This window comes from Lepus europaeus, chromosome Y (genome assembly GCF_033115175.1).
Source record: "Lepus europaeus isolate LE1 chromosome Y, mLepTim1.pri, whole genome shotgun sequence".
Taxonomy (NCBI): Eukaryota; Metazoa; Chordata; class Mammalia; order Lagomorpha; family Leporidae; genus Lepus; species Lepus europaeus.
This window is the reverse complement of record NC_084851.1, coordinates 14,823,794-14,830,871: the sequence shown is the minus strand read 5'-3', so window position 1 is coordinate 14,830,871 and position 7,078 is coordinate 14,823,794.

Here is a 7,078-nt window from a genome sequence, read left to right as displayed (position 1 = left end):
TCCCTGCATGTCCAGCACTACACAGAGCAGGTACTTAATAAATGCTCGCTGACGCTCCAGCCCGCAGGCGCGACCACCCTGCGCGTGCCGGCGCGCCCCCTACTCCACGTAGCCGCAGGCCGAGGCTGCAGGGACCCCGGTCCCCTCCCGAGGTAATTCTAGACCTTGCTAAGGCGACCCCTGTGTGCAGCAGGTCATGTGTGTCTGCAGGGCGTGCAGCCGGCCCAGGACCAGGGTGAAGGGAGGCGGGTTGACCCTGCCAGCTTTGGGGGTAGCCTCAGCGTCCAAGAGAGAAGCTAGGGGTCCCTGAGCCTCCCACCTTTCCCTGTCCCCCAGCGCGGCATGGGGCACTCATTTGGGACCTAATAAATGCTTGTTTGCTGCATTCCAGGAAGGCGCCTGTGCAGAACAAAGGCGTGGCCTCTGCTGTCTCCTGCTGGCCGTCAGGGAGGAGGCCTCTGGGAGGGAATTCTTTCCCTCCTTTAAGATTCACCTCTTAATTTATTTGAAAGGCAGAGACAGAGAGGGAGGTGGGGGCGGAGGTCTTCCACCGGCTGGGTCACTCCCCGGGTGGATACAGCGGCAAGAGCTGGGCTGATCCAAAGCCAGGAGCCAGGAGCTCCATCCAGGTCTCCCACGCAGGTGCGGGGCCCGGGGGGACTTGGGCCGTCTTCCGCTGCTTTCCCAGGACACAGCTGAGAGCTGGATCGGAGGGGCAGCAGCCCGGACTTGAACTGGGGGCAGATTCACCCGCTACACCCCAATTCCCGGAAAGGGACCTTTCCAGGGTTTTGAGGTGTTTCCAGGGCCAGGAGGGACTCAGTGTTCGAATTCACTCCCGTCCCCCCCTTTCTGCAGATTCAGCCCGGGCCCAGGTGGAGCCACTGCAGCGGACATCACGCTGGGCACTGGGCCCGGAGGTGGCCGGCCCTGGGCGCCTTAGCCCCGCCCACTCGCCTGGCTATTGGGAGTCGCGGGGGCCTCGTGTCTCCTGGGGGCGGTTGTCCTGCACCTGCGGCCTCTCTCCTCTGTCCCTGGCCACTTGGCCCTGTACTCAGCTCCCTGGAGCCATGGCGCCGATATTCAGGACTCCAGGGCGCGGGTCGCTGCTCAGGACACCTGCAGCCCCCTCCAGCTCTCCAGCTCTCAGGCTCCAGGCTCCGGCCCTGCCTCCCACGCGGAGCGCAGAGGGAGCTCCTGGCTCTGGCTCTGGCACAGCCCAGACCCTACCCATGGTGGGCACTGAGGTCTCAGTCTCTGGGCGTCCAGGCGCCGGGCATGGCTGAGCACGCACAGGAGCCTCCCCCAGGTCCTCCGGGCCGCAGAGTAAGGAGGGCGCTGAGAGGGCGCCCCCAGGTAGGGGGCGGGGTCCCCCAGCATGGCGAGCGCCCCCGAGCCAGGCCCGGACTCCCTAATCTCGGATCTCGCAGGGTAAGGGGGGCCACCTGTGTGTGCCGCCCACCACCCGGCCCAAACCCCGACTCAGGCCGGCATTTGGCCTAAGGGCTGAGGCGCCCGCACCGCACACCAGATGCCCGAGTAGAGTGCCATCTGGATCCTGACACCAGCTCCCTGCTTGCTTAAAGATGTATTTAATTGAAAGGCAGAGAAATGGGGAGAGAGAGGTGATGGGAGGTTTTGGGAGATGATGGAGATGATGCGAGATGGGAGTTCCATCCACTGGCTCACTCCCCAGTGGCCAGGGTAGCGCTGGGGGGCAGGAGCTCCACGTGGGGCTCCCACTGTGTCTACGGAGGGGACCAGGTGGGGTGGGAGTAAGAAGGCACAGAGTCAACCCTGTAGCAAGTAAAACTTTTATTAAATAAACTTTTCTCAGACCAAAAAAAAATGGTGTTTTCATGTTAATTTTTAAGTAAAACCATCCTAATACATGATGTGTCCGTGTTATTGCTGTTCAAATATGCTTTTCCTTAATGTAGAGTGCATTTCTCTTTCTCATAGTTCTCCAATATTCAGAATGCTTTATGTGCTTATTTTTAATATGTGTATACATATAAACATGTATGTTCAAGGTGTCTGTATATTCTGTCACTATTTAAATTAATTTCCTTTTGTTATTGAATTTTACAAGTGCTTTTTTTAAAGCTGCATGCATTTCTTTCAAATATGTACTTTTCTTTTTAAAAAGATTTATCTATATGAAAGGCAGAGTTAAAAGAGAAAGAGAAATCTTCCCTCTTCTGGTTCATTCCCCAGATGGCCACAATAATCAGGCTGAAGCCAGGGCCTGGAAATCCAACCAGATCTCCCACATGGGTGGCAGGAGCCCAAGCATTTGGGCCATGTTCTGCTGCTTTCCAAGGCACAATAAATGGCATGGATCTCGATGGAAATTGGACCAGTTGGGACTTGAAATGATGCTTATATGGGATGCCGGTGTCACAGGCCATGGCTTAACCTGCTATACCACAATGCCAGCCCTGTTTAATCATCTTTTTAATTGTTTAATTTTAATTTTAGTTAGTTTTTAAGACATTCAATATGATTCATAGACGAATCGAATAACAAAAGATATTCTATTCCTTTCTCCCTCCCTTCCTTCCTCTCTCCCTTCCTTCCACCTTCTTTCTTCTCCCTTTTTTAGTTTTTGAGATAACACATTTTAAATGTACTTTACAGTAAAAAGGCTTAATACTTCACCAATAAGAAGTTTAACAAGTAAAAAGCAAAATGACCCTAACTTAATGGGAATATAGACAATGGCTGTAAGCAATAATTGAACAGAAAAATAACCATTTCACCCATATACAGTAAAGTTTAAAGTAATCACAGATCATTAAGACTACAGTAGTATAACATTCCTAACCATTGGCTTGACAAAGATATAGAACACAGTTTTAGAAAACTATGTTTGCTGCAATACTGATAACCCCCCAAATTTTCTTTTTTTTTAAATTTTAGCTCCCACATATAAGGCAGAGCATGTGGTGTTTGTCTTTCTAGGTTCAGCTTATTTCCCTCAATATGATATCCTAGAAAATGTTTAGTTTTCAAATATTTGCGAATGTTCTATATTTGTTTCTTTCTGGTCTTATTCCTTTATGGTCTGTCAACATACATTATTGTATTTATTTGAAAGGAAGAGAGGCAGAGTTACAGAGAGAGAGTTACAGATAAAGAGAAGGCAAAGGAAGAGGATGGGGAATAGGAAGGAGGATGGGGAGGGGATAAGAAAGAGGAGTGGAAGTGGAAGGGAGAGGAGGAGGGGAGAGGGAGAGAGAGGTATCTTCCATCCACTGATTCATTCCTCAAACAGCCTCAATGGCCAAGGGTGGGCCAAATGGAAGCAAAGAGCCAGGAGCTTCTGGGTCTCCATCATTGGTGCTGTGGCCCAAGTATTTGAGCAATCCTCCACTGATTTCTGAGGTGCAGTAGCAGAGGTCTTAATTGGGAGTGGACTCAAACTGATTCCCATATGCGATCCCATCACAAAAGACAGAGGCTTTACCTGATGAACCCTAGTGATGACCCCATATTTGGTTCTTCTTAAAGAGTTCTATCTCCTTAGTAATATTTCCATGCTTGTCACTCATTGATTTTCTCATTTCCTTAATATATCTGTATGCTCTTCCATCTCGTTGAGTTTCTTACAATCATTATTTTGAATTCTATATCTGTCATTTCATAGATTTTCTTTAGTTCGGGATCTCCTAGAGGATTATTTCTTCTTTTGGAGGTATCATGCTACCTTGCTTCTCTATGTCTCTGGGTCCCTAGATTGGTGTCTGCCAGTCAGGTAAAATAATCCCTTCTTCTTTAAGAAGTAGATTTTATCAAACAGCTTATGGTTTGCCTGGCACTTTCCTTGTGGCTTTGGCTTTGGTTCTAGAGGAGCACAGCGGTTTTGTCTCTGAGTAATTTCTTTTGTCTTCATCAAAGTCAGCTTTGTCTATAAGTGACACCCTGTTATAGTCTGCTGCAGTTTGTAGAGATAGAATCGTGGCTTTAAGATGAATAAGGGTTTATCTTTGGCCCACAGTCCAGTGTCAGTCTCCCTGGTGAATGTGACAGACAGGGCCTCATTCTTGGTGCTAAGGGAGACAAGAGTTGCTGCTTCATTGTCCTATTGGCAACAATGAGTGATGCCAGGGCTTGTTGCACTAATTTATATGGCTCTAAGACAGTGATATGGATGGAACCTTCCTCTGGTCCTACTGGGAGATTCTAACTGGTTCTGTGGCTTGTAATACAAACAACCCTAGTCCTAGGACTAAGGTGTGTGAATTGAACCCTGTTCCAGTCCTACAGTGTACCTATAATGTATACAGGAGATATTACTCTGGAGGGTATGAGTCCAGAGAGGTGGAATACAGGTAGGTTCTTCCCTGTGTCCACCAGGTGGATTCCTGTGGCATTAAGAAATTTTGAATGAACTGTTACAGTACTGTTTTTTCAATATGTAATGGGATCATTACCCAGATCTTCCAGAGTGGGAGTGGATTTTTTTTTTTTTTGCAGGCTGCTTTAGGTGTTAGTCTCCAGAGGCTAAGGTGTCCCCCTAGCTCATGTAGAGTCCATGAATTAGCTCTGGGGCCAATGCCCAAAAAGACCCACCATTGAAGGATGTAGATGTGTCCTTTGCCCCACATGTTGCCCCAACTCTGACTGTGGTAGAATAGAGACTTGCGCACTACTTTCCACTGCAGATTGTTGTGCTCTGTGTGAGTGAGGGAGGGGAAGGAATCAAGCTGGTTTCTCTGTTCCAGGACCAGGAGATACTCAGAAACCAGTAAGCTCTCCAGGATAAGAAAAAGTGAGTCAGTGACTGTGGAATTCCTTGTCAGATAAAACAGAGTGGCCAGAACACAGCAATTTCTTCCTACTTTGATGTGGTAACATGGGGGCTCACAGCCAGCAGACGGTCGTGCCACATGGCTGGCTGCAGCAGTGTCTCTGTCATCTCGTCTCTTCTCTCATGGAGTCTTCGTCTTTGTTGTTTTCACTTCCTCACTGAAAATTTATCATGAGTCAGACCCTGGAAACCTAGTCCTTCCTTTATTCTTTTCATATCCCAGACCAGTTTAAGTTACTGTGGCTGTACCCTATTCAGCCATCTTGGATGAGATCTGTGTCATATTTTTGTAATAGACATTCTAACTGAGGTAACTTTGTATCCAACTGTGGTTTTGAATTGCATTTGTGTGTTGATTAGTGATGCTGAGCATTTTTCCCTGTACTTGCTGACCATTTTTTGTCTACCTTTGACAAATGTGTTTAGATCTATTGCTTATCTTAAAATTGTATTATTTGTTTATTTGCTGTTGAGTTTTTAAATTTTCTTACATATTCTGATTATTAGCTCTTAATTATATGTGTGGTTCACAAATATTTTCTCCAATTTCATAGGCTGTCTCTTTGCTGCACTGATTATTTTACTTGCTGTGCAGAAACTTCTTAATTTCATTAAATTCCATTTGAGCATTAGCTTTTTTTTTTTTAACTAGGCACTGGTGTCTTTTCCCAAAAATGCTTGCTCATTACAGTGTCTTGAAGTGTTTTCCTATGTTTTCTCCTAGTAGTTTGAGGTCTTATATTTAGGTCTTTAATCCATTTTGAATTGATTTTAAATTATTTGAGAACAGAGAGACAGATAAAGACACAAACGATGAGACTGGGCTAGACAGAAGCCAGTAGTGGGGAATTCAATCTATCTCTCCCACCTGGGTGGAAGGAACTCAGTACTTAACACCACTCCCTCTCATCATCTGCATTAACAAGAAATATGGGTCAGGAGTCAGACCTGGGTATCCAACTGAGATTTTTAAAAAACCTAGAAGCATTTTATTTAATATATACAAACTTCATGTATTTCATATACACAAATTTAGGAACATAATGATTCTTCCCACCCGATCCTCCTTCCCTCCTGCATTTCCTTCTCCCTCACCTATTCCCATTCTTATTTTTTCAAAGATCTATCTTCAATTAACTTTATGTATACAAGATTAACCTTACCCTAAGTAAAAAGTTCAACAAATAGTATAAAAAAAAAAACCTGTTTCTCAACAAATAATACAGGCACTGTTAAAAAATCTTTGCATCTCAAAATGTCAATATCAATTCTTTAGATTATTTCTTAGGTATTCTATTAGTTACAACAGATCAGGGCAAATATATGATGATTGTCTTTTAGGTACTGGCATATTTCGTTAAGTATAATGGTCTACAGTTGCATCCATTTTGTTGTAAATGACAGAATTTCATTTTTTACTACTTTGTAGTATTCCATGTTGTATATAAACTGCTAGGATAAATGAACACCATGAGTTAATATTTTGTACATAGTGAGAAATAAGTTCGAGTTTCATTCTTCTGCGTGTGGATATTCAATATTCCAAGCACCATTTTTTTAAAAGATTGTACTTTCTGCAATGCATATTCTTAGCACTTTTGTTGAAGGTCAGTTGGCTGGGGAAGTTTCAATTTACCTTTAGGTTCTCTATTCTGTTCCTAAGGTATATGAGATTATTTCAAAAATTTTATGGAAATGGAATTAAAATATAAGGTTAGGGATGGACAGTGTGCCACAGCAATTAGGACATTACTATGACTCCCAGATCTCATATTGGAGAGCCTAGGGTTGAGTCCTGTCTTTGCTTCCAATCCTCCTTCCTGTTATTGCATATCCTGGGAGGCAACAGGTGACAACTCAAGTACTTGGTGCCCTGCCACTAACATGGGAGACCCAGATGCAGTTACTGGATTTTGGTTACTACCAAATCCAGTCTCAGCTGTTGCAGGCATTTGGAGCATGAACCAGCAAATAGAAGATCTCTTTCTCTCTCTCTCTCTTCCTTTCCTTCTTCCTTCCCTACTCCTTCTACCTCTGTCTTTCAAATAAAAAGGATACATTTATAGTTTATTTAGTACAATTTTTTTTTGAAAATCTTTGCAGCTTTTGTAATGTACTTTTCCATAGGGCATTTTTGTTAGCATGCAATACATGTACATGTTTAAGATATGCAATGCATTATCTCAACACATGTGTACAAATAGTTGGCATTTTCATTTATTTATTGTTCTTTATGTTTAAAGCCTACAAGCTCTTCTGTTATAC